The sequence below is a fragment of the Puma concolor genome, chromosome B3 (genome assembly GCF_028749965.1).
Source record: "Puma concolor isolate L17-30 chromosome B3, mPumCon1.1.hap2, whole genome shotgun sequence".
In the NCBI taxonomy this organism is placed as follows: domain Eukaryota; kingdom Metazoa; phylum Chordata; class Mammalia; order Carnivora; family Felidae; genus Puma; species Puma concolor.
This window is the reverse complement of record NC_141672.1, coordinates 110,712,952-110,739,226: the sequence shown is the minus strand read 5'-3', so window position 1 is coordinate 110,739,226 and position 26,275 is coordinate 110,712,952. Positions and strand designations below refer to the sequence as shown.

General features: G+C 53.9%; 2 long non-coding RNA genes across 2 annotated transcripts; one reads left to right on the top strand and one right to left on the bottom strand.

Moving 5' to 3' along the window:
• Positions 1 to 1,099: 1,099 nt before the first annotated feature.
• On the top strand, positions 1,100 to 2,602 carry LOC147580282 (uncharacterized). The gene is made up of 2 exons (XR_015252731.1): positions 1,100 to 1,225; positions 2,346 to 2,602. It is a non-coding gene; the product is annotated as an uncharacterized LOC147580282 (long non-coding RNA).
• Positions 2,603 to 10,000: 7,398 nt separating this feature from the next.
• LOC147580281 (uncharacterized) lies at positions 10,001 to 24,719 on the bottom strand. Its single transcript, XR_015252730.1, has 3 exons — positions 17,009 to 24,719; positions 16,322 to 16,551; positions 10,001 to 11,067 (listed from the first exon to the last, which is right to left on the bottom strand). It is a non-coding gene; the product is annotated as an uncharacterized LOC147580281 (long non-coding RNA).
• Positions 24,720 to 26,275: the final 1,556 nt, after the last annotated feature.

The window sequence follows — 26,275 nt, the reverse complement described above, 5'->3', positions numbered from 1 at the left end:
GGAACGACAGAGGCTGAACCCCATCTCCCAGCTTCTCTCCCCAGCAGTGGGCAGGGACTGGGAGGGAGTGACCATGCCAAGGTCTAGACTGGCAGCCCCTCTGGGTGTTTTTGGATTTGGGCCCATCTGGGATGGTCTGAATCCTCACAGCACCCCGTGCGGGTGGGTAAAGGGGGCCCATGCCAGGCGCCAGCTGCCCCCATGGCCTGAGGGTGCCCACTTGAACCATTCCAAGTAAACATTTGACCAGCCCGGCCCCGGCCATCATCCCACGCCAACACTTGGCCCTTGTTCCCAGACAGGCCCCTCTGTGTCCCGTCCTTTGTGGCTGACATTTCAGCTGGGCCCTGGAGGGGCTGGGGTGACCCCGTGCCCCATCCGCATTCTGCAGAAAGGCCCTAGGGAGGTGGTCCCTGTGAGGCAGGCACTCGGCGGGGGAGTCCCAGCAGACGAGCCGTCGCCAGGCTGGGCCAGCCACCCCCTTGAATGCCCCACGTGGGTCGCAGGCCTGTGGAGCCCATGGGGCCGCCAGGCCTGTGGAGCCATGGGGCCGCCAGCTGACTCGGCTGCTTTGTTCCAGGCCTGGAGTGGTCTGAGCACAGCTGAGGACTGTGGCTCCTTCTTTGCTGAGAAGCCGCAGATAACGCAGGCGACAGGGCCTGATAAAGCGTCTGTCAGAGGCTTCCTCCCAGACAGGCCCCGCTGTTCCCGCCGGCCCCAAGGGCCCCTGTAGCCCAAGCCTGTCTCCAGAGGTCAGCCCCTCTCTGGGGTCTCAGCCTTCCTGCCAGAGGCTGAGGAACAGGCTGGCAGACCCCTCCCCACTCATATCTTCAGTCTGACTCTCGAAAGTTCCTAAGGCCTCTGGGCCCAAGAACAGAATAAATTAATCCTCTGATTTATTCCCATGAAGAGAATGTCAAGGAATGTGACTCTCTCGATGGAATTCCAGACTGTGGCTCCTGAGGATATAGGGGGGATGGGGTTGGGGGGGGGGGCACTAGAATCTCTTCCTAGAGCCCTTCAAATGACATCCTGGGTCATCTCTTTCATGTCACAAAAGTCCACTCTATGACAGGCTGTATGATGGGTGTAGGGGGCACAGGAGTAAAGACAAGGCTCGTGACCATAGGAGCTTCCAGAAAGAGGGTACAGGAAGATCCACCCCACGCTGACCCACGTGGGCCTGCACCCCAGGCCTACAAAGGAGCCTGGCCTGGAGTAGGAGGTGTATAAGGGGGCACCTAGGCAGCCTTGGGGGTATTGGGGTCCTGAGGCGAGACTCGATGTTGAAGGGCAGGAGAGTGGAGACCCGAGGCGCCCATGAGCAAGGAGTCTCCAGTCCTATGGAGGCCCTGCCCTGGGGAGGATCAGATGATGGGGTTCACAGTACCCGGCAGAGATGGGGTTCACAGTACCCGGCACAGTACCCGGCAGATGGGGTTCACAGTACCCACTCCATGCCAAGCTGATAACAAAAGTACTTCCCCATTAATAATACAGAGTCCTTCCTCTTCAGAGCAGGAGGCCACACAGGAGGCCACTCCTAGCTTTTGCTCAGGAGGAGCCCAGTCCCCATGAGCATGAGAGGGAAGCTTGGCTGGTGGCGCAGGTGGCCCAGGCGTTCAGCCTCCCGTCCTTGTCTCTGCTTGCCTGGCTCGGCTGCAGACTTCCTGTGTGGCTTTGGAGAAGTCAACTGCCCTCTCTGGGCTTGGCGCAGGGTGGAAGGGTGGAAGTGGGGTAGCCGTCCCCAGCCAGTTGATCCTGGGGGCACTTGGATGTGGGTGAATGGGATATAGGGGGCTGGGGCCCTGCCGCTACCTTGCAGGGTGGCCCTGGGGTCCTCCTGCCGTGCTCTGGGGACTCTTGCTCATCTCAAAGGGAGGGGGTAGCTCTCAATGCTGTGTCACAGGCTCCAGGCCTGGAAAGCTGAGCATTTCTCACTCCGAGTCTCTACCACACAATCAACCTGGGGACCTGACCTGCAGCTAGTTGCCACATTCCATAATGATAAAGACTATCGTTTTCTCGTCGTGAAGCAAAGCAACAGAAAAAAACAAACTAAAAGGCAAAAAGCAAAAAGAATTGCAATCCCGTTCTGTTTCTCAGCTGTCCCCCACAGCATCATCCGGCCCTAAGGGACGTTTAGTCCCTGGTAGGACAGACGAGGCAGGGACCTGGGCACCAGAGGGCATTCCTTGTCCTGCAGAAAGCACTGGGGAAGTAGGGAATGTTCCCCGGCGCCTATCCTGAGACAGGCATGACTCCCCTGCCCACTCTCTCTTGCTCTTCACCAGCTCTCTAGGCGGTATAGGACGTTTTTTCTTTTTACCTTTTTATTGAAATAGAATGTACATATAGCACCATGCACACCGACCTCAAATTCTTCATGGAACCCGAGTTCGATGAACTTTTACATACGCATAAACCTGTGTGACACCAACCAGATCATGATGCAAAACACTTCCACCATGCTAGAAGTTTCCCTGAAGCTCCCTTGCAGTCAGCGTCCCGCACGGGTAACTGCCATCCCAGCCTCTCTCACTGAAGATTGGCTCCGCCTGTTCCTGAACTTACTAACGGAATAACATGTACTTGTTCTTTGCGCCTGGCTTCTTTCACCCAACGAAACGCCAGATTCATCCACGTTGTGGCACCTATCGATGGTTTACATTGTTGTTGTGGGATGTGCCAGGGCACAATGATACCATACCTTTTCCAGCCACTCTTCTACGGAGGGACATTGGGGCTGATTCCATTTGGGGCTATTGTGACCAACCCCTAGGAACTCCTAGTGCCTTTAGGACACGCGCGTTTATTTCCCTTGGCTATGTACCTAGGAGTGTGCCTGCTAGGTCAGAGGGTGGGCATATACTTGTTGTCACAGCTATTTAGGCGGTAGGTAGATGGAGTCCCATTTTACAGATGGGGAGACGGAGGTTCAGAGAATTTAAGCAGCTGATCCAAGCTCGTGCAATTACCAAGTAGTGAGGACTGGTCTGGAATCCGGGGGTTGTTCTGACTCCAAATTCTTTTTCAGGAGAGGTCAGCGTTCCTGCCAATCTTTCCAGTTCTGCTTTCTAGAACAGGTAAAGGAGGTGCCAGGGTGGAGGGAACCAAATAGAAGGGGAGAGAAAGGGGTGACTCTGATGGGCTACTTTGTAAATGGCTGCTGGGGATGTCCAGGCTGTCTTCGGAGGGCACAGCTCCACCCCGAGGCAGACACAGAATAAGTGGGGCGACTGTGGAGTCACAAAGGCAGCCACAGCCCACCCCCTCTGCTCCCCAGTCTCATTGCCTCCCTCTCCCTCCCCATCACTCAGCCGCATGGTATTCCTTGCTCTTTCCTGAAAATGCCAAGCATACCCTGCTTCGCGGCCTTTCCACCTCAGCTCCCTCTTTCAGAACCGGATGACCACGTGGCGCAGCCCCCCCTTGGTTGTGGTCTCTGCTCAGTCACCCAACCTAAGAGAGCGCCCCCATCGCAGGCTGTCCCCTTTTTTAAACTCTATCTTAACTCCCATCTGACCTAACAGCTTGTGTATATTTGCTTTTTTGGGCCTGCCTTCCATCATAGAATGTGAGCTCTATGAGAGAGCCAGGCCTCACCACCTTGTTTTCTGCTCTACCTTCAATGTGCTGAGCAGTCCCGGCACCCAAAAGGCTCTCTGGAAATACTTAGTGAATGAATGAATGAATGAATGAATGAGAAGCCACTAGTGGAGCAGTTAGTGGCAAAAATCGCAGGCCGAGAGGGTATTGTGGGTGCAGACGCAGAGGCTGATGTGCAAGTTCTGAAATAAGGCTCCCAACAGGGCATTGGTCAAGAACCCCTGAGCAGGGTGAGGCAGAACCCAGTCCGATCGTGGTGACCTCCAGACACTGCCATGGCCCAACCGTCAAAGCAAGTTCTCACGCGAGCCAGACGGACGAGGCCAACAACAGTGTGCATCTGGGCACCTTCTGGGAGGGCCCTGCAGGATAAGGGGAATTTAGGATCCTTGGGTGAGGAGCAGGTGCCAACGGCCACAGACCTCCTCAAATGCCTTTTTCATTGTGGGGGCTCAGGGATCATCTTTAAAACAGGTGGGGATGGGAATGATACGAAGGATCCAGAAAGGTCCCTATATCCCCCACAACCCTTGTCTAGAAGACATTCTTCATTCCCCACTGCTACCTGCTGGCCTGGAAAGCCTTTGCTGATTCATGTTATGGCTCTGGGCCTCAGTTTCTTCCTTCTATAAGATGGGCGGAAGTTGGCCATGAAGTACAGTGAAGAAACAGCCCTCGATCAGAGGTCGCTGCCATGAATTCTCATATCCCAGGACTGCTGTGTGTTTCTGGCCAAGTTCTGCCCTCTCTGGGCTTCAGATTCCCCATGTGTCAAATGAGGTAGCATGTCAGAAGCATCTCTGAGGACTGAAATCCTCCCTCGGGTGTGAGTAAAGTGGCTGACCCCCTGTCCTTTCCCAAGGAGGAGAAAATTTATCTGGGAAGGCAAGGAGACAGAACCGAGAGAAGAGATAAGAGAACATGAAATATGAAATTTGCCAATGTTACAGCTTTGCCCTGACGGGGGCTTGCTGGACGTTTCCTCTCTGAGCCTCACTGATTGCCTGGGCTGAGGCTTGGGCCGTCCAGGCAGGTGGATGGGGAGCTGTGATCCACTGCTTCTCTTTCTATACGCGGGGCTCTGAGATGCAGGTTACCAACATCAGACTGCTAGCTGGGAACCATCGCCCAGAGTCTGTCCAAGCTGCTCACTGTTCTACTACTTGTCTGCCCGTGACACCAAGACGGGGCAAGGGTAAGTCCGCTTTTCACACCAATTCAGAAAGAGACCCATCCACCCATCCCTGGGGTCTTCTCAGGGATCCCACAGACCATTCTTTTGGCCATGCCTTCTGGGTTTATGACATGTAGCACTCGGAAAGATTGAGTGACTCGTGCAAGGTGACTGTTACTCACACAGCCAGTGAGTAACAGGGCCAGAATTTAACCTCAGGTCTGTCTGACTCCAGAGCTGCCGACGGGTGCAGGAAAGGAGCAGTCTTGTCCTTCAGGAGCCCAGAAGCCTGAGACACTACCTTCTGCTGGCAAGGGGTGGGGGCGAGGAGCCAGGGCCTTTGCACCTGCTGTGTGCTTTATCCAAAGAGGCTTCCCCTAGATAATTAATTGCCTCGCTCACTGCCACACTTCACTCAGGTCTCAGGTCAAAGGGCATTTGACCATGAAGACTTTCTTTCTAGGACCACTGAGCCTAAAATAGAACAACCCCTCCAACTCCCATCGTGCCTCTTCCCTTTACACCATGACACCTATCACCCTCTGAAGCACTATCTTGTCTGCCGTGTCTATTTATTTCTTTATTGTTTATCTCCCCTAAGAATGTGAGATTTTATCTGTCTTACTTATCACTATAACCCGAAGGCCTAACACGGGGCAGGGCACGTAGTAGCTGTGCAATCAATATTCGCTGTGGAAGGCATGCATGATTGGGTGCCTTTTCCCCTAATAAGTGAAAGAAAGTGGAGCATCTATTATCTGCAAGGCGTGGGGGGGAGGACTGACCCGCCCACATCCCATTTCTTCCGTAGCTGTTGTTAACCCATTTCATGGATGGGGGAACTGGGGCTCCCTCCAGCATCAAAGACCCCCGGAGGGGGAGTGGCAGAATAAGCAGTCCATCAGGATTGGGGCCTTTGACCCCTTGGCGGTCTGTCTCCAAGCCCAGTGTTCCTTCTAAGAGTGGGGGCAGGGCCCAGAAAAGGGGAGGGATGCCTGCGGCCCCCAGAGCCCTCGCAGGGGGTTGTCCCGAGGTGTGGCCACCAGGCTCTGGCCCGGAGCCTCACAAGCCACACCCCGGGCCGAGCCGCTCCGAATTCCTCCAGCCCCACCCCCGCCCCCGCCTGGCGCCGCCCCCCACCCTTCCCCCCGCCCCCCGCCCCCCGCCCCCCGCCCCCTGCCCAGCAAGGCTGCCCCGGAGTAATGACAGGAGAACGGGCCGCGGGCGGCTCGTGACCCCCCAGGTTCCCCTAGCCCCCGGCCCGCCCGCCCCGAGCCCCCAGACTCGGGGCGCCCGCAGGCCCCGCGGGTCAGCGGGAACCGGCAATTTCCCGGCCGCCCGCCCCGCCGCCCGCTCTGTACTTAGCCTGATGACGGGTTCCCGCGGCCCTAATGGCGGGGCGGGCGGCGGGTTCAGGGCGGGCGAAGCCGGCCCAGCCGGTCCCGTGCTCGGCTCTCAGGCGGCCGCCGGGCCTGTGTCATCCACCAGGAATTTCTGTTTTCCCCTCCGCGGGGCTGGAAGAAAAAACAATAATTAGGTCACTGGGCAGGCGGCAGAGAGGGTGTGGGACAGGCCAGTGGCGCCCTGTTGGGCAGGGAAAGGGTCTGGAAGGACGATGGGGAAGGAGAGGCCCCCACAGTGGCCCCTGTCCCCTTCCTGCCCTCCCCAGGATGCCAGATGATGGAAGCAGAGGCATTCCTGACCTTTTCCAGCATTCACGCGCGGGCCCATTCATCGTAGGCATTGACTGGGCACTTCTGTGCACCTAGTTCTGTGTGTGGTAGGCGCTGGCGACTGAGCATTATGAATAAGAAAGAAGGAAGGACTGGGTAGTAAAATCCAATGGGCGGCCTGCACTGATATATACAGTGGGCGGCCTGCTGCACAGGGCAGGGGAGTTTTAGGGGACTAAGTTTTGGGGGCGGGGCATGGGGCTGCAGGTAGTTAGGGATATTTCTTCCGGGAAGTAGCACCTGCACGGAGACCTCATAGAGGAATAAGGATTGGCCAGGCCAAGTGGAGGAGGAAGCAGGAAAGGAATTTGGGAGTGGAAGGAACAGCATGTGCGAAGGCTCAGAGGTAGAACAGTGCATGTCACAGGACCGCCTGTAAAGAAGCACCGCGTGAACGTTTCGTTCTGAATGTGACTTCAGTGACTACAGACACGTATTTTTGATCCAGTGAGGCCCCTAGACACGAGGCAGCTACTCTGATGCTGAGCTGAAGATACAGCCACTTGTTTCTGCACTGGAGGGAAACCGTTCTGCATTTACTGAGAGGTGGTAGGTACTGGGCTCTGTACCTTTGGGCAGGTTAAAAGATTTTCAAGTGTCATTTGGACTTAGCACATTGCTTGCCTTTCACTCTGACCTTAGGACAGCTCCCTGGACCAGAGTAGGACCAGGGGAGGCCAGAGCAGCTCTGTCCGGCTGCATTGTCCCAAGTATAAGTGATGAGACCAGGGAGGTGGGCAGAATTGGTGCATAGAGGGTCTTATGAGTCATGGTAGCGAATTTAGACTTTATTTCACGGGAGATGGGGAACAATGGTATAAAACAGGGTGGGAGGGGACAGGATCAGATTTCTGAAAACTAATAGCTGATAATAACCACCAGTGATTTAGCTCCCATTATGTGCCAGCACAGGGCTAAGTGCATTACACATAGCATCTCACTAAGCTTGACAACAATCTTGTGAGAACGTTTCTCAGTCCCGTTTTATAGAAGAGGAAACAGCCAGGAAGGTCATTTGCCCCAGGACACCTGCCAGTGAAGGGCAGAACCAACACTGAAACTTGCTAGGCTATGTTCTAGGAGCTCTGGTACAAAAGGCGGAGGCTTTGTCCCTATCCTCAAGGAGCCTGTCACCTGCTGGGGGGCATGTGTGCGTGATCTACTGGAGCCATGTCAGAGTGGAGGTTACTTCTCTCTCCTGTGATGACCCAGGAGTAGACTGTCCGGGACTGGAGCAGTGGTCCTACTCCAGGAGGTTGTCCGGGCCCCCAGGCCCCTTCTACCTTGTTGTCTGCCATCTTGTGTCCAAATTGGCCCCCTCACCACACCCACGTTTTGGGGAGGAGCAGGAGGGAGCATGTCCTTTCTCCTTAGGGGCCTCACCTCTGCATCTTCATCTAAATCTGCACCTGCGTCTGTATCCAAATCTGTACCTACATATAAATCTGTGTCTGTGTGGATAGATCCACCAGTGATGGGTGGAACCACCTCTACCGGTGAAGCATAGAAACAGAAAACATGGCAACGAAGATCATCGTTTCACCTCCTATTCACATCCTAGTGGTAGTTTTCTTTAAAATATTCTTGCACATAACACCCGATGACCTGAACAAAGTAAAATACTTTAAGTATGGTTATCACAAAAGGAAGTTCCTTTTTTTTTTCCAAAAATGGTTCCTTATAAATTGGGGTGTGTCATTTATATCTGTGGGTTTCATGGGTCAGCAAATATGGAAGCTGCTTGGCAAATTGTTGCAAAGATGAACAAGACACGACACTGCCCTTTGTGGTTCTTTCAGCCACACCCCACTCCCTCAAAGGAGAGGGTGCCTAGACAGGCACTTGGGGACTCTGCAAATTGCCCTTGGTCCGAGCTTTGGGGCACCATCAGGAGAGCCATTTGGGAGACAGATGGTCTAGAGCACTGGGTCTCAAAGTGTGATCCTCCCCCAGCACCATCGGCACCACTTGGAACTTGTCAGCCGTGCAAAATCTCAGTCCCCACCCAGGCCCGCAGAATGAGAAACTCTGAGGGTGGGGCCCACATATCTGTGTTTACATAAGCCCTCCAGAAGATTCTGATACAAGCATACATTTGAGAGGTACTAGCCTAGGGCCCTGTGTACTGCACTGAGAGTCGGAAAACCTTGGTCCTAATCCTGGCCCCGGAAGACTAGGCTCTGTGACTTTAGGCAAATGGAGTTCCCTTCCCGGGCCTCTGAGTCTTTAGGTGTTATTGGTGAGCTTGGTCCTGGGAGCTGGAGGCGAGCCAGATGGTTCTTAAGGTGCTTCCCGGCTCGGACAGTTCATGATGTCCCAGCCCGACTGCTGGGAGTGGGGCCTGGGCCTTGAAGCAGGGAGGGAAGCTTCCTTTGTAGGGAGATTCTCTCGGTCCAAAGCATTCTAGTAACAGGAAGTAGAGTCATGGCAGTCTCCCTTGAGCATCCTGGCGTGCGGTGACACCCTAATTGACACCGTGCAGTCCTGCCCAACCACGGCTCTCTGTAGGCTGAGAAGCGGGACACAGGTTCCCAGTGGATCTCAGCGTGGATCTGGATCTGATGAGTGCTCTAGTATGTTGTTCATGTTGCCCATCTTTCTGCCTGGGCCCAAGTCCCCCAAATCTGGCATCCCAGATCCCGACTAGAGGTGGAGACAGCCGGGCACCAAATTTGTCCTGGCCCACCACATGGGGCAGAGCCTTTGCTAGTCTTGTCCTGGCTTCTCCAGGTAGGATGTCTGAGAACAGTCAGACCGTGTCCCCCTAGGATCTGAGGATGAACTCTCTCTCTTGAGCCCAAGACTATTCAGGCTTCTGTAGGGTCTGGGTCCGGGTTCAAGGCCACAGGCCCCAAACTTAGATGGCAAAGCTGCTCTCCCAAAGGGTACTTAACCTCAAGCCCTGAGGAAACCAGGCTGAGAATCACTGAAGTCTGTCTTGCGATTCCCATTCCATAGGATTCTATCTGAGCAGGACTTGCTGGGGAGGCGGGGAGGAAGGCAGCCTGGTGTGTGATATATAAAAACCCTGAACCCTAACTCAAGACCCTGGGTTCTAATTGCAGCTTTGCAACTAATATTCCGTATAACTTGAAACAAGTCAGTCTCCTCTCTGGGCCTCAGTTTCCTCACCTGGCAAATAGAGTCATAATGCCTACCTGAGTATGAAACTCAAAGAGAACGAGACAGGTGAAACCCCTTGTCAAGTTGAAGGTACGATGCCCCTATTTTCCAAGGGGGTTATGGCTGGAGAAGTTGGATTTGGACTGTATTCTGGCTTCATAGCTCTCCAGCCGTAAGACCTTGGGCAAGTCACAGAACCTCCTGAGTCTCACTTTCCATGTCTATGAAGTGGGCTGGCCTCCCAGGGGTGGCAGGGGAAAGAATGATGGGAAAGGGGCCAGGCACACTGCAAGCACTTGATTGATGTGTGCTGTATTAGTTATCCAATGCTGCATAACAAATTGCCCCAAAAGTCAGCCACTTAAAACCACACACATTTATTGTCTTAACAGTGTCCATGGGGCAGGAGTCGGCATGGCCCAGCTGGCCCTTTGCCACATGGTCTCTCATAGGCCACAATCAAGCTGGCGGCCAGCACCACAGTCGTCTGGGCCCGACCAGGGATGGAGCTGTGGCCAAGCTCACTCACATGCTTGTTGGCAGGATTTGGGGCCTCGTGGGTTGCTGGACTGCAGACCTGGGTTCCTCACTAACCTCGCTGGCCTCTCTGGTGGCTGGCCAGAGGCCCCACTCAGGTCCTTGCCGTTTGGGCCTCTCTCCTGGGCAGCTTACAACATGGCAGCTGGCTTCATTCAGAGATAGCAGAAGGGTGCCCAGAATGAAAGCCACGGTCTTCTGGTAACCTGATATCAGAAGTGACGACCCATCACTTTTGCTGTATTCTGTTGCGAAAGGCAGTCAGTCACTAAGTCTAGCCCACACCGACCAGGGGATTACACAAGGGCATTAAATCCAGGAGGCAGGACCACTGGGCTCCCCACCACTCCGGGCGAAGCCCTAAGTGGGAGGGAGCTGTGGACGGAGGAAGATCCTGGGAGAGGTCAGAGGACTGCGCTTCCCGGCAGAGGGACTCCTAGGACAGGGTCCCCAGCGTCTGCACACCCTGATTTTTATCTTCCCTGCAGGGCCTGTCCCATGGGGAGGGGTTGATATTTGTAGCCAGCGGGAGCTGCATTCCAGGGCCGGGTACTTAACATTCCAGAAGAGCGCTCAGCTAATTATTGCCTTGCCCAGCCTAGGCCTGGACCACCCCGGCCCCCCCAAGCTTCCATGGCTCAGCCAGAAGACTCTAGTAGCTTAGTTCTTGGGTCATATTGAGAGGCCCAGAGGTGGGCCGGACTTAAACGGGGTCACATGGCAGTGAGTCAGTGACAGTGTCAGGACTGGAGCCTGGGGCCTTTTACCCGCGACTTGTGGACAAGGGGGCCAATGAAACGCAGCAGGAGCCGTGGCGCTGAGCCTTCGGAAGAGGTGGACGAAAGCAGGCCTCGGACAAATGGCTGCTTCTCCGAGCTTCCATTTCCTTGCCTGTAAAAAGGGGAATTTTCTCAAAATCCTCTAACACGCGACAAAGACTCTTTCCTTGACCAAATTTCAGACAGGCTCCTTGGAGGCCTCTTTTTGACCAGGCCTCATCCTTGGGCCTTGTCTTTGGCCTGCCCAGCCCAGTTTTAGCAAGAATCCTGCTAAATCAGTTTAGCAAGGTGCCCCACCCTTGACATCCGATCCCCCTTTCCTGCCTTCAACAAGAATCCTGTCAAGTCGGTTTAGTAAGAAGCCCCTACCCTTGATGGCAACTCTTCGTGATTTTCCATCCATTGCCCCCCCTCACCCTGCTCCTTGTCTATAAAGCCCCAGCCGTCTTCGCTGTATTCAGGGTGGAGCCCGACCTCTCTCCCCTACTGTGGTAGTCCTCCTACCTCTCCCAATGTTCCTGAATAAAGTCTTCCTTACCTACCCTTTTAACCATTTTAGCTAGTGGCAAAAATAATTTTTCTTTAGGGGCACCTGGGCGGCTCAGTCGGTAGAGCGTCTGACTCTTGGTTTTCACTCAGGTCGTGATCTCACAGTTTGTGGGTTCGAGCCCGGCTTCAGGCTCTGCGCTGACAGCGTGGAGGCTGCTTGGGGTTCTCTCTCTCTCTCTCTCTCTCTCTCTCTCCCCCCTTTCTCTCCCCCTCGCCGCCTCATTCTCTCCCTCTCTCTCTAAGAATAAATTTTAAAAAATAAAGCATAAAATATGCTCAAACGTTCACATACACATGGCACAGGTGTAAAACTTCATGCTCCCTCTCTGTCTCCCCAGCTCCCCTTCTGCTTCCTGGGACAGCCTTTGCGAGTACCACATATATACTTTTCTTCTTACACAAATAGTAGCTTTCTACATTCACGACAGTGCACCTTGCTTCTTTCACTTATTATTATATCTCAGATTGCTCCATACCAATCTATGTCATTCTTTTGACGCCTGCATTGTATGCTATTATATGGATACACCAGCATGTATTTAGTCTCCAAAACGGCAGCAGATTCATACTGGCAACCCAAACTATGGTCAACAAACATACGTAAAGCATCTGCCAGGGCTCAGGCATTGAGTGTGTCCTAGAGATAATGGGGGTTGCAGTCCGGGCTGTGCAAATTGGAGCCTCCAAGGCTCATGAAGGCAACAGAGTGACGAGGGCATTGCAGAGCGGAATTAACAGGAAAAGTGTCACTCCAGGAAAGGATGCTTCTTCGTTGGGCTGGGAGAGGGGTGGGTCTCTGAACACTTCAGACGGCTTTCTTTGAAGGGTAATTTGGATGTAGGTGCTAGGAAAAGGAAGGATAGCATTCTAGGCCAAGAGGACTGTGTGAGCAAATTAGAAGGGAGAGGACAGCCCATGGCATATGAATGGGGACCCAGGACCTGTGGATGGAGGTGGAATGAGGCTATTTGGAGCCTGAGTCTGGGGAAGCCTTGACTTTCAGGGGAAGGCCACGGGCTGATTCCTGCTATTCTCCCAGAGTCTCCAGGGTGGCCACCTCTTCTGGAAAAGGGGCCTCTGGTGAGGGGGTGGGGATTGGAAAGAAAAGGGGCCTTTTAGGGAGGAGGCAGGGCAGAGGCCGCTCTAGGCTGGATGAAGCAGTGGCTTGCGATTATCGATTATAGATTACAGATTATCAAGATCTGCCCTGTGCTGGGCATTTAATTAATTTAACTGAACTTAATTTTTGCTGCATTTACTTTATCTATATTTTACATATTTTATTTATATTTATTTAATTTAGGAGAAGTAGTTGCAGACATCACGGTATTTTCCCCTAAGTATTTCAGCAACTATTTCTTAAGGATGAGGATATTTTCCCACAATCCCTATATAGTGATGGCACTCAGGAAACTTAACATCCTCATACTCTTATCTAATGTCCTGTCTGTATGCAAATGTGCCCAGTTGTCTCAATAATGTCCTTTATAGCTTCCCTGTCCTACCCAGGATCTGATCAAGGACCACCCTTGGCATCTCCTTTAATCCGGAATCATTCTCCAGACCTTTATTCGCTTTCTTTCGTCTTTTCATGCCATTGGCCTTTTGGAAAAGTCCAGGCCAGATGCTTTGCAGAGTGTCTCTCAATTTGATTTGTCTGATGTTTCCTCATGACTAGATCCAGGCTCAATATTTTCAGCAGGAACCCTGGTGCTGTATGCTTCTCAGGTGAATTGGCCCCATAACTAGTGGTATTAAATATGATCCCTGGGTGGGGTCCGACAAGGAGCCTGCACTTTATTTTGCAGATGAATAACCTGAAGCTCAGAGAGGTCACGTGACTTGCCACCCTGCGCGCGCGCACACACACACACACACACACACACACACACACACAGCTAGAATGAAGGAAGACCAGCCCCGTTCTGACCCTTTTTATTTTTTTTTTAATGTTTATTTTTGAGAGAGAGGGGGGAGAGGGGCACAGAGAGAGGGAGACACAGAATTGGAAGCAGGCTTCAGCCTCCAAGTTGTCAGCACAGAGCCTGACGTGAGGCTCGAACCCACTAACCTAATGCGATCGTGACCTGAGCCCGAGTCAGATGCTTAACCGACTGAGCCACTCAGGCGCTCCCCCCAACCCATTCTGGCTCTTAAACACTGCTCTGTGCTGCCCTTCCACAAGTAATACATAATCATTATGGGAAAATTAGAATACACACATATGAGTACATGTTTATTTTTATAAAAATGGGGCCATCTTGTTGTCCAAGCTGCTGTTTTCATTTAATACGATACAGCCCAAGAGAGGGAGGCACGGGGCCATGTTTGTCACCTGTTCTCCCTGTCACCGCCTGTTCAAGCTTGCCCCAGAGGTGTCAGAAACTCAACGTGCTCTTGAAGGAGCCAAGGAGAGGGCTGGAGCCAGTGGGCTTGCCCTGATGTGGCTCCCAGACCCCTTAGCGACAGGGACCCTAAGAGGCTGCAGATGGAGGGCAGGGGCACATGTGCCAAGCCTGTCCTCTCTATGTCTCCACAGCCGGCAGGTCCACACACGGGGCAGCCTGGACATCTGCCCCCATTTGGGTCTCCCTCCAGTTCCCCAAGGTTGCAACTCAACCCTCTATGCTCTCAGCACCTCCTGGATGTCATGGGGGCAAAAACCAGGCCAAGCGGTTGCCTGGAGAAGTGGGCGGGGCCCCACGCGACGTGGGTAGAAACGCAGGCTCTGGTCTGGACTCCGCCAACGATCGCAGAGTAACCTTGGACAAGTCACGTCCCTCTGCTTTCCTCATTCCTTCACTTCACAGTCCGTTCTGCCTGCCCGGCCAGGCGGGCTGCTGGGGAGTCAAGGTGGCACAAGGGTTACAATCCAGGGGGGACACGCTGAAGTAGAGTCAGGGGAGGGTCCAGGTGTGGGGCCTGAGGCTGGTACAACTCAAGGACTGTTTGTAAGAAAAAGAACACCAACTTATGAATATAGAACTGGTCACAGAGACTTGCAGGAGGCCTCCAGGGAGTGGACTTGCCCCGGAGGCCTCTGGGAACCAGCTTCTCCCCAACACTGCCCTTGGGCCCCTGGGTCTCTAGCTGGGACAACATGGTCTAACACTTGTGGTGGACCCTGGAGCCTTGTCTGCTCTGGACTTTTTAAATTTTTTTAACATTTTTACTTATTTTTGAGAGACTGAGAGGGACAGGGTATAAGCGGAGGAGGGACAGAGAGAGAAGGAGACGCACAATCCGAAGCAGGCTCCAGGCTCTGAGGTGTCAGCACAGAGCCTGACATGGGGCTCGAACTCAAAACCATGAGATCATGACCTGAGCAGAAGTTGGACACTTAACCAACTGAGCCACCCAGGCACCCCCCCCTTTTGCTAATATTTTACTTAGAATTCTTAGATCTACATTCACAATGAAACCAGTCCTGAGTTTTCCCTGAGCTGTTCAGTCTATAGACTGTCAGGCAACTACTAACAAGAATAACTCAGGCCTCCGTTCATTTGGAAGAATGTCCGTAATCTATTCAGTGGGGTAAAAAACAAATTATTTATGTCATAGAGCATGATTCCACTTCTTCTGAAAACTGTACTTTCATAGAATTCAAATAAGTGAACTTCTAAAAGATTTTCAAAGAGCAGGGATGGCTGGTCCCGTCTCTGGAGAGCCTACCTGTCTGCACACGGCTAGGCCTATACCTAGAGTCTTCCCAGAGCCTCCCGAACGGCCAGGTCTCCCGCTACCTCTCCTAGGAACCCCTCGCTTCCTAGGACCCAGCCAATGTTAGGTCTTCTCTATCTGACCCTCTAAGGGCAACCACTCACCCCTGGGGAGGAGGGGAGCCAAGCCTATTACAGAGGCCAGCTTTGTCCTACATGGTGGTTCAGCAGGAAAGCCCAAACAAGGGCTCCTGAGTCCTGAGGTGGGGCCATGGCAAACGGAGTGTGAGGGAGAACAGAGAAAATGTCACACCACCTGAGCCCTGAAAGGTTTCCCAGAGGGGCTGGCTTAGGTTTGGGGTCTGGGGGAGGACCATTTCTGCCCCAGGCGGCCCAGGTCCATGACTCACAGGCAGGCCTCAGAGCTGTGGCAGGATGTGATATCAGTCTTCTCTGGTAGCCAGCCTGGACTAGGGCTGGGCCGGGCTCTACCTGGACTCCCCAAGGAGGCGGCCCCCAGCCCAGTACTGAAAACGTAAAGCCTAACCAGCATGGCTCTTTCTCGAGATGCACAAATATAGTTACTAGAACAGAGTCAAATAAGCCCAGAGAATCATGGACTGTGTGTGTGAGGTCCAGCACAACTCCCAGGCCAGTGACTTTCAAACACAACCCCTAACAGCAGGGTGGGTCGTAAGTGCCCAGGAGGAGTTCCACTTGGCCCCTAGAATCAGCCAGCCCAGACTCAAGTGCCTGTCAGCTGCGTGACTCTGGGCACGTCACCTAGTCTCTCTGAGCCTCAGTGTTCTCATCTGTCTAATGGAAAGAACAACACCTGCCTCCCAGTCATCATAAGGAATTAACGAGATAATGCAAGTGAAGCTGCGGGCTCAGTGAGTCACATACAAAGAGATCGCACTGTGCTTTTCTTTATATCGGGTAGGATTATTTTGATTGCAACAGAAACTCACCTAAGCTAGCTATGGCAAGAAAAAGAAAACGGGGGGGGGGGGGGGGGCGGGGGGCAGGGAAGTTCCTGAAAGGAGCCCCGGGGGTGTCTCCTGGAATCCCGGAGCAGGACCCAGTCGGGGCCGGGAAAGGGTGCCGTCGGGGCTGAGAGCCCCGTGGGTGCCCAGCAGGGCCCCCTCCCTCTCTTACCTTGCCGCTGTCCCCTGGCTCTGCTCACGCCTCCGGTCGGTAGCGGAAAGCACAGCTGTCAACAGCTCCCGGCTCGACGTGGCCTCTAGATGTGAAGCCAGGTGGCCTCAGCTGAAGTCTTTGGGTCCTGATTGCAAATCCCCTGCAGAAGACGCCGATTGGCTCGGCGTGGGTCACGTGCACGCCACCTGGGGCGAAGAAACGCGGCAAATCCCGCTGGAAACGTGTGGCTGATGATGACGCGGAGCAGTGCCAGCAAAGGGGCAACACCAGGCAAAGAAAAAGAAAACAAGAAAGAAAGAAAGTCTTGTAGGCTCCATGTTCTATCCACCCAATCAGACCCTGGGCCCCCACCCGCCTTCCACCCCCAGAAGCAAAGCAGGTGGCCACTTCTCCCAGACCGACTGATGTCGCCGGTTCGGGGGAAAAACAGACCCTCCCTCCCCGCGAACGCGTACGCAGCAGACACTGTGCTCAGGAAAGCCCATCACGAAGCCTCCGATTTGCGGTTCTGCTTTCCAGTGCGGTGCGTTGAGGACCGTGTATAAAGACCCTGCGTTTGGACCGGGTGGGCACATGCTTCCCGGCTTGGCACAGGCCACGCGCCTGGAGGCCGCCACCCTCTGACCCGCTCTCTACACTGGCTGCCTGCCTGGTCCCTGTGGGCGTGCGAGCGACGAGTCCTACCTGAGTAGGACCGGCGCTTGGGCTCGCAGGCTCCCCAGGCCACCTCTGCTTCCGTCCCAGGTGCATGGAATCCCGGCCTGCCGCCCCGGGGCCGGGCTGCTGGCTGCTGGCGCTACCCAGAGCGCTGACCGAGGGGATGTGAGAGCCTGGGAGGTGAGGAAGGGGTACGCAAGTGCGGGGTGGGGGCGGGTGGATCCCCGAGAAGCTCAGGCCTGGCCGGGCCTCCTAGGCAGTAGGCGGGCAGTACTGTCTGTTGAAAGCCCCGCGCCTGTGATGGTGTGGAAGAGAGGCTGCCCTGGGGGAGGCCTTCCTTCAGAGATCTCTGCACTAACACGTGTGTCTGCAGGGCACCTGAGCTCTTGCCAAGGCCTTTCCCACCCATCATCCGGAGCCCTCATTATGCCCTTCAGTGGACCCCCACTTTACAGATGGGAAAATTGAGGCTTCACGTCACCCAGCGTGTCCGAGGCAGAACTGGAGTTCCATGCCGACACCTGGGCCCTGTGACTCTCCCGCTCTCCTGCCTCCTGGCCCCGAGTGGGGGCTGTGCTTCCTAGCGCTTGCTCCAAGACACCATCCTCTGTGGCTCCCTTCTTCTCCAACAGCACTGGCTCCCTGGTCCCAACCTGCCACGACCAGCATGCATGTGATGTCATCTGTAGGGACAAGGACTCTCATCCCTCAAGCATGTGGCCTTTGAGGCCTCAGACCTCCAGAACTAGCAGGACAGCTCTCCTCAAGGGTCACCTAGGAGCCCTAAGAGCTGCCTCCTGGCCTTTCTTTTCAGCATTCCCCTGGCCCAGGGGGCCCTCTCAGCCACTTAGTCTGGCTGTCCAGGCCTAGGTCAGAGGTCTGATGGGGGCTCTGGCCCTTCTCTCTGCGGCCCCTCCACTCAGCAGCTCTGTCTCCTCGGTGAACGCAAGCTCCTTAAGGGCATCTCGGTGTCTCCCATGATGCACTGGGTGGGAGGGAGCTTCCAGAGCAACAGGAGAGCCGGGAGTGGGTGTGCCTGGCTGGCAGGACACTGATCTAAGTGCAAGTCCACAGGCCGGCCTGTGATGAACCAGTGAACGTCTCAGCAGAGAAGGAGTGAGGATCCTTGAAGGCCCTGTGAAGACAGAACCAGCCGTGTGCTCCAAGTACACAGGCCTTTGCATGTGCCATTCTTTCTAGTGGGAACCTAGACCTCCAGTGTCTGCTCCCCAAGTCCTCCTCAGTAACGGGGTACCCAGTTCTTAGCCAGCTGGCCACAGGCCACCCAGAATAAATATGTTTTCAGTCTCCCTTGCAATTAGGTTGGCCGTGGGATGAAGCCTTGCCAACAGCTTGTAAATGCGGTGTACAAAATCTAGGAATGTTCTTAAAGAGCCCGACTGCCGGAGCTCTTGCAGCCACCTTGCACCAGGAGGAGAGCCATGGACACCCTAGGGGCCCTGGGCCTTCCGCCACCAGATTTCTATTGGAGTCAGACAGAAACTTCTATCTTGTTGAAGCTACTGTTATTTTTGTGTTTCCGTTTTTGTTTGGCAGTGGTGGTGGTGGTTGCTTTGACTCAGACCCAAGCGTAAACTGAACTGATAAAGCCAGCAAACTGGGTTCGGTCGTCAAAACCCAGCTCGATGGTTACCTCCCTTAGGAAGTCTTCTTAATTCCCAGGTACAATAAACCACTCCCAGACTCGATCATTCTCTTGTTTTTATTTTCACCCCTTTGTATTGTAACTTACCTGTTCAGGCGTCAGCTCTACTTGGAGTTGGTGAGACTGTGGGCTCCTTCAGGTCAAGAACACTGAAATATCCAGCTCAGAAGCCCTGGAACCACCTCCTCCTATTACTAGTAGCAGCAACCTCAATAGTAGCAATAAAACAGTAGATGATATTTTTCTAGGGCTTATGATGAGTCAGGCACTATTTTAAGAGCTTGGATATATTACCTTATTTAATCCACATAGGAATCTAATGCCTCATTTTACAGATAAAGAAACTGAGGCACAGAGCGGTTATGTAAATTGCCCAAGGTCAGTCGCACAGCTAGAAATTGGCAGAGCTGGGACTTAAATCCCGGAGTCTGACCCCAGAGTCCAAGCTCATAGCTTGTCATTCTTATCTAGGAGCTCCATTAGCTTGTCATAGGAGCGCCTTCAAAATGGGATGTGGGGAAACCACACAACTCCCCTCACCCTCCCTAGCAGGAAGGAAACAGGAGAAAAGCCCTCGTCAGTTGTCTGCGAACAGAGCTCAGGGCTCTCGAGGAGGTTAGACGTCCCAGAGACTCCCAGAAACTAGCATCTGCCAGGCCACCTGTCTCAGTGATCTCTGCTGGGTAACAAAACACCCCACCACTCAGTGCTTGAAATCACACTGGGTTACTCCCCGCTCAGAGCTCTGCAGGTCAGCTGAGCAGATCCCAGGCTCCACGTGGGATCGGCGTGGCTGTGTCCAGCCAGGGGCTCAGCTGGCCCAGAATGTCCAAGAAGCCTTCTCCACACACCTGTGCTGGGGTTTCCAGCTCTCCTCCATGTGACCTTGCCTTCCGCATGCATGGTTCCTCATCCCTGTCTTGTCTGCCCGAGTTTCTTTCCATGGCGGCTGACTTCCAAAAGAGAGAGGGAACACAGAGGGCCCCAGGCCATTTAAGGCTAGGTCTGGAACGGGCACAGAGTCACTTCTGCCATATTCTGTTCATCAAAGAAAGTCACAAAGCCAGTCGAGATTCAAGGGGAGGGGACACAGGCCCTCCTCTTTCTGGGAGGAGCACCATATACACTCAGGCAAGGAGAAATCAGTGGCAGCTGCCTTTCAGGTAGTCCAGTCTCACTCCCACATTGCCTCCATGTAGCAGCCCTACTGGGTGACTTGCCGTTCCTTGGACAAGTGCAAGTGCGCACCTCCATGCCTGTGTCTGTGTCATCTGCTGGGCCACCTGTTTTTTCCTCCTTCAAGATTCAGCTCCGTGTCACTGTTCGATGGCTCGTTCCCTGACCTCTCAACTCAGAATTCTTCCTTCCTTCCCTGCTATGTAGTGACCTCCAGCCTTGCTCATCATCTGCAATCTACAGTCACATTGGCTTCAAACACATCAGTATCCATCAACAATTGCCATCATGCTGCGTAACAAACGAGCCAAACCCCAGGGGCAAACATTCGTTTAGCTCACGAGTGTGTGGGGTCCAGCCGATCTTGGCTGGGGCCTCTCACGTGGAGGTCTGACCTACAATGGCCTGGGCTGGGATGCCAGGGGTACCTTGGTTCAGGGCCACAGGCCTACTCATTCGGCAAGCCAGTCGGCACGTTCTCGTGACAGTGGCAGAGAAGAAACGTAGGAGGGGAAATGCGCAAGTGCTTTGTGGAGCCTCGGCTTGCAACGAGTCTGCTAATATCCCATCAGCCACAGCAAATCACAGGACTGAGCCCAGAGCCAAGGCCTGCAGAACATTCTACCCTGGGTAAGAGAGCACTGCAGATTTACTGAGCAAAGCATGTGAATACAGGGAGGGGTGAAAAATTGTGAGGCCATAAATACAATTGAGCTTCCAGTTGTAAGTGGCTGATTTATCTCCACTGGGGGAAAAATTCTGTCCCAAGTTGGTTGGAGGAGATGAGCCAGGGAACTCAGCCATTCCAGCTCTGTGACCTTGAGAAAAACATTTGACTTCAGCTAAAGTCTTGGTTTCTTCAGTTGTGGAAAAGGGAAGAGGGAGGGCTGCCCTCCCACGGCACAGAATTAGGATAAACGACTGAGATCTTGGGTCCGCCCGGTTTCCTCACCCGTAGGATGGTGATGACAGTGGCACACAGGGACGTGGCAAGGATCCAGCAAGTCCACATCAAGGACTTAGGTCACTGCCAGACACACAGCAAGGACTGACCTTTGGGAGGAGGGGGCCCTTGTCAGGTGCTCTCCCGACACCCCGTTCTTTTCCTTCCCGGCACCTGTTAAGTGTGAATTTTGTACCGATGTGTACGACTCATTGTTTAAGGTCTTTCTCCCCACCTAGACCGAAAGCTCCATGAGGGCAGGCATTATACTCAGAGTGGTATCCCCAGCGCCAGAAACAAAGAGGGTGCTCGTGGAGTATTCATGGAGTGAGAGGCTGCACGAATGCGTGAATGAATGAGAGGGAGGGTGGGGGGCATGGATGGAGACACATTGGAGGGTTTGGCAAGACTAGAAAAGGCTTCATTATGTCGATTTCAAGGTCTGTTACCAAGTGCAATCTCTTTCCTTCCACAAATCTTAAGTTTACAGGGAAACTGCTACACCCACACTCTTAGACCCCACCCCTGGTTGATGCCCTGAGCCTGAGGTCTCTCCCCACGACAGTAGGAAGGATCATATGACTAAACCACTGACCACTCTCCCTACCCTCATAACATCGTCCCCCCCACACACACCAGGGAGCTAACATGGCTGGCTGCTGTCCCCGTTTCACTTGCTGAGTGACCAAGCAATTCAGTCCTGCGCCCCGCAGAAATGGCCAAGGAAGCAGCCCAGAGCACCCAGGTGAGTGGGCACTGAGCAGAAGCTCGAGGATCCACTGCCCTGCCTGAACCTTCACTCCTGGGGAGAAAGAGCCTCAGGCTGGAAGGGCTGACAGAGATGGCCTCAGCCCTGGGTCCTGCCCGTAAGAGTCACGATGGGGCCGCGTGTGGGCAGTTTCAAAGTGCCTGCCCCAGCACTCCAGCCTGGAGATGCTACCCTCATGAAGCCCAGCTGACTGGCCACCTCGGCTCCGACCGCAGCCACCCCTGGGGGTGTCTCTGTTACTTCTGCCAACCACAGTGCTGATGGGCAGTGACGATGGTCTTGGAATATTTAGAAACAGGAGAGGAGGATTAATCCAGGTCATTTGGGAGTAACAGTGACTCACCTCCACTGAGCCTCTGTGAGCCTCCTTTATGTGCATCCTATAGCCCCCATCTCCAAGGTGAGGCTTATTATTTCCACAGGGCAAATGGGAATCTGGGGCTGGAGACAGTAAGATATTGGCCCAAAGTGACCCAACTAGGCAGTGATCGAAGCTGGGGTGCCTTAACAGGCAGTGACTTTGGAATCATTTCCCACTCGTTTGTGCAAATCCAGTTGCTTGGTCCGTCCCAGGGAGGAGGAGGGAGAGGCGGCCATTCCCTCTCCATGGAATTTTTCTTCTTTGACGAGGGGTCTGGCAAACACGAAAGCTTTCAATATATGCGCTCTCACGGCGGGGGTGGCACGAGGCAGAATGGTTCCTGGGTGGATGTCCTGTCCTCATAGGGGACTCAAGTTCCTCTCTAGAGGCCCCTGGCCTTTGCCGCCATCCTCAAGGATTAGGGAACCCAGCATCTCCAAGATCAGATGCCGGACTTGCCCTCCCTGGGGCTCCCAGACCCCATCCTATAAGCAGGGAAGCAAAACTGTTCCCCAGAGAGCCAGCGGCCTCCAACTTGTCTCTCTTTCTCTGAGGCCAGTCGCCTCTCTCCTCCCAGGGAGATCAGATGTGCTCGCGTAATGGAGCTGTGGTTTCCACTCTGGGCTCCAAAGCCAAACTCCATGGCGTTTCAAATATCCCCAAGGCCTCCGCGGAGGAAGGCCGCCGAGCATGTCCCGGGAAAGGGTTGCATCTGGTCTGCGTTAACCAGTAGCTGCCGGTGCCTCGAACCCTGTCAGGGAGCAGGGCCGGATGTGGGGGAGACCACGAGGGAGGGCCTGGCAGGAGAGAGCTCAGCTCCAGCCCTTCCCTTAGGACCCCGAAGCCGAGAAGGCCCTTTGTGACATTCAGGCCAGATACCGCCCCATTTCTCAGGGCGGTAGCTGAATCCGGGGTTGGCACAGGCAGTTGCGCGGCAGGTCCGTGAAGCATCCGGGGCTCCCGACACCAGTCAAGAGCTCTTTCCACCGCCTCACGCCAGATGCCTGAAACCTGGCAAGTCCAGGGCAGGGCCTTGTCCCCGGAGGGGGACCCTTGGCCTCTGTGTCTGTCCCTTACACTGCCTCAAAACAGCACGGACGGGCAGGCGGCTGTTGGCGGCCAGCCCAAGAGGAGGCAGAAACTGGCACGGGGGGTTCACATGACTTCAACACGAGGTGGGGAAAGCAGCAATGCTGTAAGAAGAAGTGATTCACAGAAGGCAGAAGGCATGAGGCTCCCAAGCCAAGAACAGAGCAAGGGTTTCTCCAAACACATGCTTTTTGACCTGCAAAAGCTTCCCCACACCCCAGGCCCATCTTCACAGACCGGGTTCAGCCCGCACTGCCGGAGGGCCTGGCCCAACCCGGTCCTCCCTCCCACCGGGCCCACGGGTGTCCCGGCGGGTTCTCCCAGCGGCCCCATTTCAAAGAGGAGGGAACTGGGGGCTCCCCTCTCTGAGCACGGACACTACGTTGGGGTGGGAGGAGTCTGGCCACTCCCTCCAATTGCTTGTCTCCACTTGGGAGCCTGAGCTGGGGCACGTGGGCCCCCCTCCTGGGTGTGCTGGCTCTGCTTCTGGGTGCTCCCCAGACCTTTGTCCTGGGGCTCCACCCAGGGTCCAGCTGAGCAAGGGGCAGAGAGCAGGATGGTTACGACCTGATTTTGTTTGTGTGCTTGTTCTTTGGCCCCGAAGAAGCCTTCAGAACAAAGTTTTATATAAGTAAGAAAGACGGGTGGGGGGGGGGGGTGTTTTTGGAGCTGAGTTTTCTCACACCTCCCCATCCACACCCCAACAGCCTAATGATTTAATCTTTTTTTTAAGTACAATAAGTTTAAATAGTGCTGGAAAAATGTAAACAATGCTCGCTCTTTATCCTCACTGTCTGGCGAGAAGAAAGAAAGTGAGAGAGAGAGAGAGAGGAAGAAAAGAGGGAAGGAAGAAAAAAGGAGGAAGGGAGGGAGGGAGGGAGGGAGGGAGGGAGGAGAATAAAAATGAAAACGTCTCCAAACTCAGGAAAGCACAGATTAGAAAACAAGGGCATCAGGAAATGTCGACATTGTGCCCTTCAGATTCCATCCTGGGAGTAAGTACAGAATCATGTGGCCTCCCTGCTGCACCAAAGAATCTTTAAGTGAAGATTCAGGGCACAGAGCCCGGTCTGACATTAATTCTCTAAACCATTGGCTACATAGTTTTTAATTTTTCCCCATTACACTTCTGAAACGAAACTAGAAATATCGAGAAAATTAGCAAAGTGCCAATATTCCTGCCATCATAGTGCAAATATACACACATGTGCGCCCTAGCGTATACATACGCATATACACAATTCAGTACCTTCCTTTTTTCCCTTTATAAAAGACCAACAGGCCTGCATTTGTTATTTGTTCTTTTAACGCTTGTTTAATTTGAGAGAGAGCATGCCGAGGGCAGGGAGACAGAGAGGGATAGAGGGTCCGAAGAGGGCTCCGTGCCGACAGCGGAAAGCCCAATGTGGGGCTTGAACTCACGAACCGTGAGCTCATGGCCTGAGCCGAAGTCAGATGCTTAACTGACTGAGCCACCCAGGTATCCCAATAGACCTGCATTTCTTTTTTCTTTTTTTTTTTTCAATTTTTTTTTTTTTAACGTTTATTTATTTTTGGGACAGAGAGAGACAGAGCATGAACGGGGGAGGGGCAGAGAGAGAGGGAGACACAGAATTGGAAACAGGCTCCAGGTTCTGGGCCATCAGCCCAGAGCCCGACGCGGGGCTCGAACTCACGGACCGCGAGATCGTGACCTGAGCTGAAGTCGGACGCTTAACCGACTGAGCCACCCAGGCGCCCCTAGACCTGCATTTAAATCCCAGCTCTGGCCAAGCCACTTCAGCCCCTGCACCCAGGTTTCTTCATCTATAAAATGAGGCAATCAGTGCTACCGTGCAGAGCACAGGAGATAATGTGTGGGGAGCATCTGGCCGTAAGTGCGTGGCTCTGTGATGGTTGCTCTTACTACTGCCGATGAGCTAGGTGCTGCCTCCCCAGGCCCCCTGAGTGCCAGGGGACCCAGAGGGCCCCCACGCATTTATTCATTCCATAGCCACTTAGACAGTGTGTGCTGTAGGCCAGGCCCTATGCTGGGTGACAAGGGCACAGAAGTGAACGTGACTAGGTCTTATCCTCAGTCCAGAGCTCAGTCCGGGAAAGGGGGCAGATAAATACACTGGCAAGTGAGAACCCGGGTGACGACAGCGATGGCGGCCTTATAGATGGATGCCGTGAGGCTCTGCACAGAAGTTGATGGAGCAGCCAGCTCACAAAAGAAGAGGGTGTGTGTGTAAAACTGACACCTGGGAGGGCATTTCAGGCAGAGGACAAAGCATGTGCAAAGGCTCGGAGGCCCCAGAGAACATGGCCCGTCCTGGGATTAGCAAGTTTCCAACTCTGACTAGGACAGTCGATATTAACAAGGAACACGGCTGCGGGGGTCTGAGCCTGGCATGACGTGGGAAAGATCTGGGGCCCATCCTTACACCAACAAGAAGGCTTTCAGTGGCAAAGAGCAGAACACTCCGATGCAACCGGCTTAGCAAAAAAGCGATATAAGAGCTCATGTGTCAAGGAGATGAGAGGAATGGCATCTGGGTTTCGTTCATCCAAGCAGCTGAACCGCATCTTCAAGGACCCCATCAATTCCTGCCTCCGCTCTGCCACCTTCAGTGTGTCAGACTATCCTGAGACTTGTCCCCTCACGCACTAAGGTGGCTGCCTTCGTTCCAACATCACACGCAGACGCCACCGTGTCCAGAGGGGCTCCACGCCACTCCCACTCACCCCCCTTCCCTCTCTCAACCCATCAAATTCCTTCCAGAATTCCCCTAGCTTCCCTCCACCATGACAGGCCAGAAGGCATCCCATTTCTCGAAAGAGGCGAGGACCGCCATGCTTGGCTGAGACCCATGAAGAGCCTCCCCTGGGGAGCTCCAGTTGTGGGGGAAAAGGAGACAGAGAACAGCGTTGCTGCCGTGCCAGCAAGGGAGAAGTTCAAGAGTGGATGTGGAAGAGGCATCCAGCACTGTCTGGTAAAATCCCGAACGCACTGGGGAGTCATTACTTACCCTCTCTGTGCCTCGGTTTCCTCAACTATAAAATGGGAATAATAGTTTCTGCCTTACAGGGTTACTTTTGAGGGTGAAATCCCATACCTCCTATAGTGCCTGACACATATTAATCTGTCATAAATATCAGTCATCACTAAACTATCCTTCTCCCTAATCAAAACTCTCATTCTCGAAGGTCCCAGGTGAAAACACATTTAGCAGCATAGCAACTGGAGGGTCTCTTCAGCCCTCCCTGGGCCTCAGCTTCCTCATCTCCAAAATGAGAAATTTGGGCCA